At 51.8% G+C, this 14,603-nt stretch overlaps 1 protein-coding gene across 1 annotated transcript in view; it reads right to left on the reverse strand.

Annotated features, from left to right (window-relative positions):
- The window catches only part of LOC132590507 (rho guanine nucleotide exchange factor TIAM2-like), a 314,104-nt gene that overhangs the window by 214,520 nt on the left and 84,981 nt on the right, over nt 1-14,603 (reverse strand). The window lies entirely within an intron of this gene.

Genomic DNA, 14,603 nt, shown 5'->3' on the forward strand with positions numbered 1-14,603 from the left:
GCCCCGCAGAACTGCAGGAAGAGACAGATAACACTGAGGAGCTCGCACCAGACCTGGCCAACAAATGATCGCTATCAGAACTAAATTTGGCTGAGCTGGGGACATGACCTGCAGCCACAGCTGCTGATGAATGCGGTCCCACTGAAGGGAAGGATACAAGGCCGCCCTCATCCTAAACTCCTCATCATACTGCATCCAGGCAGACCTGCTAAACGTCGTGTACCCTTTGTAAATTATGTCCATGTATTGGATAAGGGCAGCCGCCCTCCAAGGCTGAGCCCTAGCAATCACCCCAGCGTAGATAAAAAACCCAGGCAGCCAATTAGCCCAAGTCCGCTCCACTTTGTGCTTCTTCAACTTGTCTTTCTCTTTTTCATCTAACTCCTCTTTGTCCTTTTTCTCCAACTCCCGAAAAAGGAGGGAGAAAATATCCACATGCCCTTTAAGATTTTTTCCCTAGTTGCAGGTAACAAAAGGCAACGCTACATCCCCTAAGGGTAATGCAGTAAAAGGAACCATCCCATAAGGAGAAGGGGCACCCCAATTCCCCAAAAAAGAGCCTGCAACCCCATAAAATGGCCTGCAACCAAGCTCCACTAGAGCCACAATGACCCGTTGGCCAAGCCCAATTTGATAATGAGCCCGAACCTAAAGGGGAAGCAAACCCTGTACTCACAGCAGGGATGCCCTGCCTAGCAGGCGCAGCAGAACTCCAAGCCCCCATGGCCAAGCCAGCCCAGCATACACCTGCAAAGTGTCCCCAGCCTTACCAACATATCCAGCAGGTACCAGTGTTGACCCAAGTCCAGCAACTCCTGACGATGACCCCGACACTGTGTCTGGACCGCCAAGACCCATGGCACTGCAAGCGATGAAAGCACCAGATCTGCCCTCAAGGATAGACAACCTGGTTAACACATTCTCTTGGAGCTCCTTTTTAGAAGCCTTTCCCCTTCCCCCCCGCCAGAAGGAGAAATACCAGACACCTGTTCCAGCACCCATAGCCTCTGCATAATATTATCACTAACTGCCTCATCACCTTCCTCATCAGATGATGACAGAGGGGGTGGAGGCCTCTTAGCAGGTGCCTTAGGGGCCTTGGGCGCTGGCTTTTTTCCCTTTGACCTACCAGACCCTTTTCCACCTGACATCCTTATCAGTTAAGTCAACCCTCAAAATGGCCACCAAACAAGAGCCCACTAAAATGGCCGCCTTTCCGTAAGGAAGAAAGGGAGCCCAAAATGGCCAACACCCCACACCACTAAAGGGGAAGCAAAGTGATTGACCCAGCTAAATCACAACCCCCCCCCCCAACTCACACCTAGAGTCCTAGACCAAAGCAAAAAAACCCTTCCCTGCCCAAGGGGGAGAGGGCGAGCCACCCAGCTGATGACAAAGGAAAAAGGAATACCGCCGCCTTGACTGAAGATCCCTCACAAAGCCACCGCAGACCCGACGACTGCTGACAGGCCCCAGGAGCCCCCAGGCCCTACTCAAGAGGAGCCTCAAGTGCCAAAGTGGCCCCCGCCACACTCAGAGACACGCAGCTCGTGTCTCTCACAACCACCCAACGCCGATGAAGAACGGGGCCTCTGTCCCCGCACGAACCGCACGCTCCTCACATGAGCCTGTTCCTCGCCTGATCTCCACAAGGACTGCAACAGGGAGTGGAGGTCTGGCCGTTACAACGGCCTGGCCCTGCCCCCTAAATTGCGCGTCCAAACGGGCTGTCTCTCCTCCCTTCCCTCCAGGGAGGCAAAGCCTGCTTCTGGAGCCTAGCAGCTTTGCTGCAGGCTGCAAGCACTAGATGTATCTGAATGCCTTACTTCATATTATATAGAGGGTGAAAGGAAGACAGTGACACTGCACAACCTGCTATGTTTATCCAATAGCTAGACAATCTGAAAGCAGTCATGAAAGATTAGGGTCAGTTTTAAGAAACTGACATTATTTGGAACATGTGCACCACATTTATATTTTATAGTGTGTTCATTTATATTCCAATTTTCTCCCCAATAGGAATCCAAAGTGGCTTACAACTTTGTCCCTTTTTCCATTTGACCCTCCCAACAACAACTCCAAGAGGAATGTTAGGCTGAACATGTGTGACTGACTCAAGGTCACCCAGCACGTTTCCATCACAGAATGGTGATTCAAACCTGGAATTCATCCTAGTCTGACACTCTAACCACTACACCACACAAGCACAGTCAAGTTCAGGGAACAGGAGTGAACTAAGGGATGGGCACATGCAGCCATCATGCAATTGTTTCAGCCAGCACACTAGAATTTAAAGAGTTGAGCAACAAGCCTGGGATAAAAGAGAACAATTATGCGGTAGGGTAGGTGATTTAGTTCAGGTGCAGTTTGAAGATATGTCATCAGGGCACTAAAAAGTACACTCACTGGTGCTTTATGAATTTTCCCTTCAATTTTTTAAAAAGGAAAACTAGCTCTTTATTTTGTTTAGTTTGCTGTTCAAGCATTTCCTTTTAAAGCTCTTTCCTAATTTTCTAGGAATGCGGCACTTGTGGAATGCTAACAGTACTACTGGCCAGAAGAAGAGGAAACGCACGCCTACAGGAACACAGCTCATTAATCAGTTCATAAAGCTGTTGTCAAGCACTGAATATAATTCACAATGAGAACAAGTTTATATAGAAGCCTTTCCACGTACTTTCGGATTAGCTTTTACACAGCAATCTAGTAAAGCAGGAATGATTCACTGGAAGGGAGACTACTTTAAAACCATTAATTTCTGGTTCTTTCCTTTTGATTAATTCTTCTAAACATTTCAGAGTAATTTCATATTAATTTATGAAAATGTATTAATGCTTTTTCTCCAAATTCCTGGAACTATGATAATTTCAAATAAAATACACAAGAATCTTAGATTTGTATAACATTATTGACAGGAATTCTAAGAGCTAGAGTAAAATCTTTCAAGTAATACCATCTTGAAGTTTTTCAAATCATATCATTTTATTTCCCCAGTCTGCCTTTACAAATAACCAAATTTTAGAAAGTATAACTGGCATTAAATTACAAAAGTGACCCCTAATATAATGCATATGGGCACCATGGCGCCTGCCAGGGCTTTTTTTTGAGCAGGAACGTTCAGGAATGTAGTTCCTGCTGGCTTGGTGTTAGGGGTGTGGCCTAATATGCAAATGAACCTTTTCTTTAAAAAGTTCTGTTTGTGACAATGTTTATGTCAGAGGATGTGGCCTAATATGCAAATAAGTTCCTGTTGGGTTTTTTCTACCAAAAAAGCCCTGGTGCCTGCCAATGCATTCCCTAGCTGCCATTTGCTTCAACAAAGAATAATTTTCTCAATGCAGACAGCCAGTCCTGGCTTTCCTCTGCATACTTCAGAAGAGCCTAAGAGCAATCACCTTTGTGTCTAAAAGGAGCAAAGTTATTTCTATAGGAGGAGGCTTACTTGCAACCTCCCAACCTCCCAGTGGGCATTAGGACCATGTTACTGGTCCAAATGCCCACCGGCAGCAATTTTTTGGTGGCAACTATCCCACTCCTATTTTGTAAATTCCAAAAGTATCCACAGACCCCACAAGACCTCTGTGAATTACAATATAATTTAAAAACTAGCTGTGTTAGTAACTCACAGCAATAACAACAGAATTCTGCGGCAAATGAATATTAGCAAATAGCTTCTAGCATCAGCTCATTTCATCACACATGCCCTGTAGCTTTCCTGAGTACGGTGCTAGCTGATCGGTAGCTGAGCATAACTAGGCTATCTCAGAGAAAGCTGATTATTCAGACTCAGCCCTGGATTAACCATTAAGCAAGCATGTGCTTAGCACACAAGGGAACACCTTAAAGATGAAATGTTTTTCTCAGTCATTCTGAGAAAATAGCTATCCGTAAGAAACGATAAGCAGTGGAACCACTGGCACCGAGAAGGGGTGGCAGGCAGCAGGGGCAAGCTGGATGCCTTGTCTCTGCTAAGTATAGAAGCAGTTTTGTTATGCCAGATTAGTTTTGAGGACTTGATCAAAGACTTTGCAATTCTGCACAGGATTCTTATATGAAAACAATGTTCTTTAGCCAAGAGTTTTGAATACGGAAATATTCAGAAATTATTATACTGAGTAATTACAGCTCTTAGTCTAGTTAATACCAAACCCTTACATTTAAAATCATCCCCTTCTACTACAAAAGTACAGAGTCAGCAACCACAAATATTGCAGACTACAGTTATCCATCCATCATTTGCAAATTGAAGATACTGAATTAAAAAAAACACACACCAGAAGGTGGGGTTGCTATTAAATTAAAAAGTCCATTTTAAATGTTTTCTTGACTCTATGGGTATTCTACCAGCCTTGGCAAGTGACTCTTAAAGATCACTAGTAAAAACATACAAACCAAGGATCCCTATGCCTCAAAAATGCCCTCTTCACAGAATCCTTCCAATTCCAGCTTCCATCTTAAAACAGGAAACACAGTTTCATCTTTGTTATGTATGTGGTTAAAGGATGTGAATCATTAAGGGGTTTCTGCCTGGCTTATTGGAGCCATGAGAGCAGAGCTTGAGGACTTAGGAACAATAGGCAGTAGGATCCAAATCCCTGCTACCCGGGACCAACCACAGGTCCCCTGCCTATCTGAATGACCCAATCACGTGCTTGCGTGGGAACCTAGAGTGTATATAGGTTTGGCCCCGTTGGCCCAGTTCTGAGTCTTGTAGGAGCAGCCATATACCATAAATAATAATAAAGAGCTATTATCACTGTTCTCTTACCTCCTCAATGCTTTGAACCCACCATATTATAGTGGCAATGAGGACGGGATTATGGTAAACAATTCAGCACTACACCGCGCATTGCAGCAACCGCCACCTGCTCTGCGCATCGCACCGCCATCACTAAAAAAGGTCGCCACACCAGGAACCAAAAATGAGCACTCCTGCAGACTCCAGTGCATCAGCGCCTGCAACGGCTCCTCTGAGGCCCAGCTCCAACCAGGCCACTGCGTCAGGATCACCCGGGCATCTCCCAGAGTTCAATCCCGCTTACCCAGAGCGGTGGGAGAGATGGGAGAAGAGACTAAGCTTCTATGTCCTTTACCACTACATCATTAATTAGCTAAAGAAGAAATGGTTTTTGTTCAGCCTATGCGGAGAAGACACGCTGGAGCTAGCGGAGAACCTGATCTCGCCCATGTCGCTGACCGACAGCCTACCAGGTCATCACAGAGAAGCTTACAGAGTACTTCTCACCTCAGCCAACCCAGACATCCAGGCGCCTAGATTTTTTACAAACGGGTCCAGAAGGCCAACGAGACTGTCACCATGTTCCTGGAAGAGCTGCGCCGCTTCTCCCAGGAGTGCGCCTTCGCTAACCTCGAGGAGGCTCTACTGGACCGTTTTGTAGCTGGTCTCCGAGACAAGAAGCTACAAGCGAAACTGACAAGACACAAGACCCTCACACTGGAAGACACCCTGAGTGAGGCGGCTGCCTACGAAACATCACACAAAGAGCAGTGCACAACAGGAGCGTACCAGGTTGCCAGTGGGTCCAACATGGAAGACTCCGATGAGAAAGACGCAGTAAAGATGCACTAGGCCCCGAAATGCCAACTGCCACAACCAACCAAGCCTGTCCTGATGGGAGGATGCCCCAGCTGCGGGGAAGCCCATGAGCGTCGTTCCTGCAAGTTCTGGAACGCCATTCGCTGCATGTGTGGAAGGACCGAACATCTAGCATGTGTTTGTCGGTCAAAGCCGCTGCACCAAGGAGGCACCTCATGACAGAAAGATGGCTGCTGCCATGAGGTCACACTCATGGAAGACATCCAGGCACTCACCATGGTGGAGGACCAAGTATGCCAACTTCCTATGGCTTCCCCTGACAAATTCAAAGTGACTATGCTAATAGAGGGCAGGCCCTGCAAAATGGATGTAGACTTCAGGGCGGGCCAGAAGGTCATCTCGGCCTGCACATTCAGGGAATTGTGCCCAGTGGGGGAATCCCAGTTATGCCCGGTAAGGAAGGTCCATGTAAGATACAGCTTGTTTTCAGGCAAGCTTTCCCTTATTGTAGTTGAGGGGGATCTGTGTAGCCTACTAGGGTGGTCCTGGTTTGAGGCCCTCGGAATCCGGGTAACGGGTATCCACCACACCCCTGCCCAGAGAGACTTTCAGAAGGGGTGCAAAGAATTCCTCACTGTTTTCGATGGCACCCTGGGAACGTACACTGGCCCCCTCCCCCTAGTGACCTTACAACTAAATACAAATGTGCAGCCCATAAAGCTGAAGGCCCAGCGCAAGCCCCTAGCTCTGAGACCCAAGACAGAGGAGGAGCTAGACCGCCTCGTGGCTCAAGGGGTCCTGGAGCTGGTAGCAAACGCCAAATGAGAAACCCCAATAGTCACTCCAATAAAGCCCAACGGCAGCGTGCACATTTGTGCAGATTACAAATGCACTATTAACAAGGCGCTGCAAGGCCATGTTTATCCGGTTCCAGTAGTCAGTCATGTTCTAGCCTCTCTAGCGGGAGCTAAGATTTTCAGGAAGCTTGATCTGGCTCAGGCATATCAGCAGCTCCTGGTGGATGCCATCACCGCAGAGGCACAGACTATTGTCACGCACAGGGGCAATTTTGGGTCAAACAGCTGCAGTTTGGCATCAGCGTAGCCCCGGGGATCTTCCAGAACTTAAACTCTCTCCTTAAAGGGATTCACGGGGTCCAGCTGTTCTTTGATGATGTGGTGATTGCCGCAGCCACAGAGGAAGAATTTGCATCCCGCCTCCGGGCCGTATTGCAGCGTTCTGACGGGGCGGGGTTGGAAGTAAAAAGGGAAAAGTGTGAGTTGGGGGTTTCCACCATTGACTTCCTGGGGTACACGGTGGATGTGAAGGGAATTCACTCAGCACAGGACAAAATCAGGACAATATGTGATGCGCTGGCCCCCATGAACAAGGTGGAGCTACAGTCAATTCGGGAACTCCTTAACTTTTACTACACCTTCCTTCCCCACAAGGCGGCAGTAGCAGAGCCTCTGCATCGCCTCTTGGACAAAAGGGCTCCATGGGCTTGGGGTCGCCGGCAAGCTGCTGCCTTCCAGGCAGTGAAAGACATCTTGATTTCCAATAGCTTGCTGGAGTACTTCGACAAGCGGCTTCCCATCGTCTTGGCCTGAGACGCTTCACCATACAGGCTGGGGGCAGTCTTGGCACATGTGCTTCCGGACAGCCACAAGGTCCCAGTAGCATACTATTCTAGGACTTTACAAAAGTCGGAGCGCAACTATGCACAGATCGATAAGGAGGGCCTGGCCATAGTGGTGGGGGTAAAAAAATTCTATGACTATTTGTATGGCCAGCCCTTCACAATCCATACAGACCACAAGTCCCTTCTCAGTTTGTTCGCCCCCGACTGCCAAACGCCGCAAATGCTCTCCCTGCGGGTTTTAAAGTGGTCCATCTTTCTTGCAGGGTACCAGTACGACCTACAATACTGGCCAGGGAAGGCGATGGGTCATGCAGATGTGCCGAGTCGGCTGCTGCTGCCCTCCATGAACCCTGATCCGGCTCTGGCATACCAGATCATGTCATTGGAATCCCTTCCGGACTGTCCAGTGCACATCATGGACATCACCCACTGCTCCAGGAAGGACAAGATCCTCTGGACTGGATATGGAGGGGATGGCCTACCAGCTAGGTGGGGTCAGAATTTTCGGCATTTGTGGTGGTACCCCCAGGGCTGAGGCAGAAAGTCCTCAATGCGCTGCACGAGACCCATCCTGGTGTAGTGTGCATGAAGTTGCTGGCCTGCAGTTATGTATGGTGGCCAGGGATCAATGATGCCATTGTGTCCTGGGTAGCCCGATGCCAGCCATGTCAGGAGACCCGTCCAGCCCTGCCTAGAGCCCCAGTGCAACAGTGTGAACACACATATAACCCCTGGTCTCACCTGCACCTCGACTTTGCAGGGCCTTTCCAGGGGCAAATATTCTTTCTAATTGTAGACTCCCACTCTAAGTGGTTAGAGGTAATCCCAGCTTGGGCATCCGTACACCTCCAAAGTCTGGAAGCATTTCCGACTAGTGCTAGCTATGCAGGGCCCGGATCAGTCATGGGCAGGACTCTGCCCACCTGACTCCGGGGGGGATGCGGAACCACCTGCGGAAGTACCACCAGGCGGTGCTTCTTAAAGGGGAGAAGCAGGCTGGTGCTGGGGTTGTCCTAGCGGCCAACACCACCCAGCCAGGAGGTCTGTCCCATTGTGACTACCTCCAGAGCTCCCCAGGAGAGTTCCATGACAAGGCAGGAACGCCAGCCATCTCTGCCTGAGATGTTTGATGAGGGTGGCACCTGTGTGCTAAGAGGGGGAATCAGCTATGGCAGGAGGGTGATCACCTGGAACCTTGCCAGGTCGGTCGCCCATAGGTTTCCATTTTCAGTGGTCGAGAATCCTGGGGTGCTAGTGTTGCTCGAGTACCTGGCACTCTGGTACAAAGTTCCTGCTAGAACCACCATTACCAGGACCATTGTGCCATCTATTTTCAGGGCAACCGCCTGATCAGTGACGTCAGCACACACTGGAACTCCACCTGTGCCATGCTGGAGCGCATGGTGGAGCAGAGAGCAGCCCTGGATGCCTTTGTCTCTGAGACGAGGGTCTTTCGGGATTAGAACCATCTCACCCAAGAGGATTGGGTGGTCATTTCTCAGACTGTGGAGGTTCTTGGGCCCTTCAAGACCCACACAGAAATGCTCTCATCTGACATGGCAAGCATCGCACTGGTTGTCCCCAAGGTCCACATGGCCCGTGAGGATCTGGCCTCGTTTCTAGTGCCAGCTCAGGCTCTGATTTTTGTGAGGGAGGAGGTGTTGTTGCCTGATTTGGCCTGAGGTTGGAGGCTGCAGTGGTCCTTTCTGTATTATTAGGCATGTGTGAATGGGGACTGGGGAAATTTGGATTGCTTTGCAGAGTTTAAACCAGCATTCACTTTTAGCTTGGGGATGGATGAGGGGTGGGGTGGTGCACTGCCAATCAGTTTGTGAGTGAGTTTTTGGGCTGTCTTTGGACTCTAGTCTATGTTTAGTGGCAGATCGTTTTACAACCACCTTCCAAGCGCGCGCCAAGAGAGGATGCAGGCACAAGTAGGTGCTCACTTCATTCACTCTCAAAGGCTACGTTCGGGAAGCCGAACAGAGGCAAATTGACCTTCAGGAAAACCAACTGCTGAACTGTCCAGGGTTACAGGCGATTGCAATGTGGGCAAACAATCTCACCCATATGCAAAAAGATGTTCTCGCTCTGCATGCTCGTCGGTGGGGTTGAGAGAAACGCCTTGCCCACAGAGGAGACGGCCAGCCAGACCCCCTCCTTCGCGACCCAGTAGGCCAAAGGAGATGTTTCCTGTGACTCGTTGGGCTCCAAAAGATAGTCCCTCATCATCACAGCACCCATCACTCTCAGGGGCCTACCACTCGCAGAGGGGCCAACGAGCCACCCGATGAGTGTCATCTTGGCACTCTTCTTGGCATGAGTCTGGTGGGAAACATTGCCTAGCCGGGGAGGTTGGGGATGAACAGCAGTGGAAGTGGCAGATGAGCTGCTTCCACCCCCCTCCCTGTCAGAACTGGAACGAACTTCAGACAATTCCAATACTTGTTACAAAGTTAGGATCTTTATTGAAGAACTACAGTGCTGGAGCAACGAGATAACAGTGATGCCGGGTCCTGGCATTTGGTTACATTTTATGCCATCAGTAAAGTACAATAAAGCTATCATTCACACGGTTACAGACAAGTGTCTCTTTTCCCAGGCTTCGTTATCAGAAGGGAGGAAGCCTCCCCGTGGTGAAGGCCAAACGGCCTGTCTTCAAAAGGGCACCTGTGGATGTTGAACAGAGACTATCTGTCTCCCGGCCTGGAGCCCTAAATATTTGAAATAGCTACGAGGGCAGGGTTAATGGTTCAGGCTATAGACTCTGTGTTAGTGTTAGGTTACAGCATGGAGTCGGTTTGGCCAAGGCAGACAGAGAGAAAGTTACAAGTTCTGACATACTGCCCCCCCTTAACTCTTCGCCTTGGGCTTGTGTGGGTACAGTAGGTGAAACCTTTTAAGCAATTGCGGGGCGGATACATCACTAGCCTTTACCCACTCATCACAGCTCGGGGGGAAGTATTTCCAACTGATAAGGTAGTACAACACACCCCGTTGGACTTTGGAATCCAAAATCTCCTGCACCTCATGGTGACTCTGCCCCCTCACTAGCGTCGGAGGCGGTTCCGGAGGGCGAGGGTGAAAGGACGTAGCTCCAGGGTCTTTGCGAAGAAGGCTGCAATGAAAAACAGGGTGGATCTTACTCAACGATTTAGGAAGCTCAAGTTCTACGGTCACCTTATTGATAACCTTTTTTTATTTTGAAGGGTCCCAAGTATTTCAAAGCGAGCTTGCGACACCCCTGCGGGAGGGGCAAGTTTTTGGTGGACAAAAAGACTGCCCCCCCTTTTTCAACTCCCACTGGGGGTCGTGCTTTTTGTCGAAGTGGCGTTTGTACTCCTCCTTCGCCTCTTCCAGGTTTTCTTGGATCACCTTCCACCCCCCCCCCCCCGTATCCCTTCCCACCATTGTTGACAAGAAGTGGGTTCCGGGGACCCGGATGGCAGAGGGAGGTTGGGGAAGGGTTTCCCTTCGTAGCCGTTGACTATCTGGAAGGGGGAGGTTTTGGTCGAGCTATGGAGGCTGTTGTTGTACCCATATTCTGCGAAGGGGAGCAATTCCACCCAGTTTGTTTGTTGGTAGTTAATATAGCACCTCAGGTATTGCTCAAAAAGCCCGTTAACCCTCTCCGTCTGTCCGTCCGTTTGCGGATGGTAGGCGGAGCTAAGCCCCTGTTCAATACCTGCTAGTTTGCAAAACTCCCGCCAGAAGTTGGCAACGAACTGTGGCCCGCGGTCACTAATGACCTTGTCAGGGAACGAGTGAAGGCGGACCACGTGATTAAAGAACAGCTGGGCTAATCTCTTGGCAGTGGGGAGCTTTTTGCAAGGGATGAAGTGGGCTTGTTTGGAGAACGTGTCCACCACCACCAATATCACCGTTTTCCCTTGGGAAGGGGGGAGCTCCACAATGAAGTCCATGGAGACTACTGCCCAGGGGCGGCTTGCTGTTGGAAGGGGGACTAAGTGGCCAGGTAGTTTCCCCCCTCTGCGCTTGGACATGATACATGTGGGGCAGGCAAGGACGAACTCAGAGACATCCCTCTTCAGTTTGGGCCACCAAAACTGTCGGGTAATTAAGTTGAGAGTCTTTACATACCCGAAGTGACCGGCTAAGCAGCTGGAGTGGCCCCGCTCGAGGACTTCCCTTCTCAAAGACTTAGGCACATAAATTTTCCCTTTGTGAAACCAGAGCCCCCCTTCCCCCTTTTCGAGACCATCGGGTCGTTCCGTCCCCTCTAGCTCCGCTTCTACTGCGAAGTGCTCCTTCTGCTGCGGGTCGAAGGCCCCGGTTTGCTTCCCTGAACGGGTGGTCACTCCCCCCGCGATGGCGGAGGGGGAAATGAGAGAGTCGATTACTTCCTCTCTCTGGCTGTCATGCTGGGGCATGCGTGATAACGCGTCAGCCAAAAAGTTTTTGGTGCCGGGGATGTGCTTTAGCACGAAGTCTAATTTGGCGAAGAATCCCGCCCACCGGATCTGTTTTGCGGTCAGTTTGCGGCGGCCGGTGAGGGCCTCCAAGTTCTTGTGGTCGGTCCAAATTTCGAAAGGGACTCGGGCTCCCTCTAGCCAGGATCTCCATGTTTTGAGAGCAAACATGACTGCAAAAGCCTCTTTGTCCCACACTGACCAGTTCCTCTGTTCATTGGAGAATTTGTGGGAGATATAAGCACAGGGACGGAGTTCCCCCCCCCTCATTTCTTTGCATCAATATGGCTCCTACGGCGACGTCGGAGGCGTCACATTGCACCACAAAGGGTTTCAGTTCATCGGGGTGAGCTAGTACCGGTTTGGAGGTGAAAAGCTGTTTGAGCTCATTAAAAGCTTGGTGGCACTCCGGCGTCCACGTTAGGCGTGCGCCGGGTTTTTTCGCCTCGTCCCCTTTTCCCTTGGTTTTGAGGAGCTCAGTGAGGGGGAGCATTACCCGGGCGAACCCCTTGATGAACCCGCGGTAAAAATTTGCGAACCCGATAAATGATTGGAGCTGCCGTCGGGTTCGAGGGGGTTCCCAATCTAAGACCGCTTGAACTTTTGCGGGGTCCGTCGCTAGTCCCTTCCCCGACACTCGGAACCCAAGGTAATCTAGTTCCGTCTTGTGGAACTCACATTTTGACAATTTAGCATACAATTTGTTTCGGCATAGGGTCGCTAACACCTTTCTCACCAATGGTACATGCGACTCAAGGTCTTTTGAGTAAATAATGATGTCATCCAGGTACACCACCACCCCCTTGTACAAAAATTCTCTTAACACTTCATTGATAAAGTTCATGAACACCCCCGGCGCCCCCTGAAGTCCGAAGGGCATCACTAGGTATTCAAATTGTCCCATGGGCGTGTTGAATGCCGTTTTCCACTCATCTCCCTCTTTAATCCGCACGCGAAAGTACGCGTCGCGGAGGTCGAGTTTGGTGAAGATTTTACCCTCGGCCACTGTGCTCAATAGATCTTTTATCAGCGGGATCGGGTAAGCATTCGACATGGAAATCCCGTTTATCCCGCGAAAATCTGTGCAAAGCCTCAAACTACCATCCTTCTTCTTGCGGAATAGGACCGGAGCTGCGTGGGGGGCCGTGGCCGGCCGGATGAACCCCCGCTTCAAATTTTTATCAATGAATTTTCTCAGCTCCGCTTTCTCCGCCCAACCCATCGAGTAGAGCTTTGCCTTGGGTAACTCCTGCCCCGGGATTAGTTCGATGGCACAATCGGTAGGGTGGTGCGGAGGAAGCTCGTCCGCCTCACGCTCACTAAAAGCTTTCCTTAAGTCTCTGTACTCCTTGGGGATCGCCCCTATCTCTTCGAGAGTGAGGCAGAGTCTTTCGTTCTGGGGAGGGGCTTTGGGGCCCCACTCAGTCCTCCAGTGGTGGTGCTCGCACCGCCAGTCAGGGAATCGCACAATCTGTTCAGCCCATCGAATGTCTGGTTGGTGCCGGGCGAGCCACCCTGCACCCACCACCACGTCAAAGGAAGACGAGGGGGCGATAACGAAAGTCTCTATCCCCCAGTGGTCTTCTGTCCCTACGGGGGTCGCCTGGGTCTCCAAAGCGCAGGGCTCCCCCCTCATGGTGGACCCATCCATTTGCTCGAATTGGATGGGATGGGGCAGGGGGGACGTGGCCAGTCCTAATGCCTCTACTAGGCGCGGGGTAATAATGTCTCGGGTGCACCCTGAATCAATCAGGGCGTGGGCGTGCATAAACCGCTTGAGGTTGGGGTTCAGGAGGGTGACCGCCATAAACAATAAACCCCCGGTAACTCTCACCGTCAGTAGTGCCGGCGTTTCCTGGACCTGCTTTGCGGCACTGATTAAAGCAGGTCGCTGTCGTTTCCCGCCGACTCCTGGTCCCAGGACTCCTCGCTGGATTCCTCTATGGTGGTAACATCCTCGTCAATCGCCAAGGAGGTGGCGACGGCGCCCCGACTGGGCTCCTTGGAGCGACCGCCTTTCTTCTTTTGCGCGGTGGGCGCCGGCTTGGGTTGAGTCGGGGTCGGTGTCTGCCGCACCAGACAGTTGGCGGCTAGGTGGTTCGGGTCTCCGCACCTGAAGCACTTGCGGGCCGCGGTGGTAGGGGTTGAAGTTGTGGGGGATCGCTTCCCCTCGGGCTTGCCGGACGCGGGACTCGGCTTCCCTCCCTTCCTGCCTTGCTGCTGGCGCCGCATCCCGACGTGTTGGAGGTCGGTTTCCACCTCTCCCGCCAGCTGGATCCATCCTACCAAGGTGTCGGGCCTCCCTTGGTGGTAGCATCGGTCAAGGATGTTTGCGTTCAGTCCATTCTTGAACGCGGTGTACTTCATCACCTCGTTCCAGCCCCTGGCCGCCGCGCAGTGGCCCATGAACTCGGTGGCATACTCTCGCGTTGTGCGGTTCCCTTGCTCGATCCTTTGCAGCGCCTCGATGGCCTTTTCCTCCCTCAAGGGATCACCGTACTGGCGGAGCATCGCTTGCAGGAAATCGGCTACTGTGGCCAGCTCGGGCTTTCTTCCCGTGTATAGCCCCACGTACCATTTCCGCGCCGGTCCCCTCAACCTGGAGGCGATGTGGTCGACCCGGCTCGCCTCAGTGGGGTAGCCCGCTCCCCAGTGCGTAAAAAATGTGTTGCACTGGATGGTGAAGTATTCGACTTCGTCCCCGTCGAACGTAATCTTTAGTTCCCTGGTCCCTCCACCATCCCCCCCGGCCGGGGCGGCGGGGCCTGCTGGGGCCGGCACCACCGGGGCGGCGGGAGCGGGGGCCGCTGGTGCTGCCGGGGCGGCCGGGGCGGCGGGTGCCGCGGGCGGCGCGGGGGGGGCCCGGTCCGCCCGGTGGTGGGGCCGGAGGGGCGACCGGTGGTGGCTCCGCGGGACCCCCCGCTCCTCCACCCGCGGGGCCCGGGGGCGGAGGAAGCGGCGCTGCGGGTGCGGC

This window comes from Heteronotia binoei, unplaced genomic scaffold (assembly GCF_032191835.1).
Source record: "Heteronotia binoei isolate CCM8104 ecotype False Entrance Well unplaced genomic scaffold, APGP_CSIRO_Hbin_v1 ptg000072l___fragment_3, whole genome shotgun sequence".
Classification (NCBI taxonomy): domain Eukaryota; kingdom Metazoa; phylum Chordata; class Lepidosauria; order Squamata; family Gekkonidae; genus Heteronotia; species Heteronotia binoei.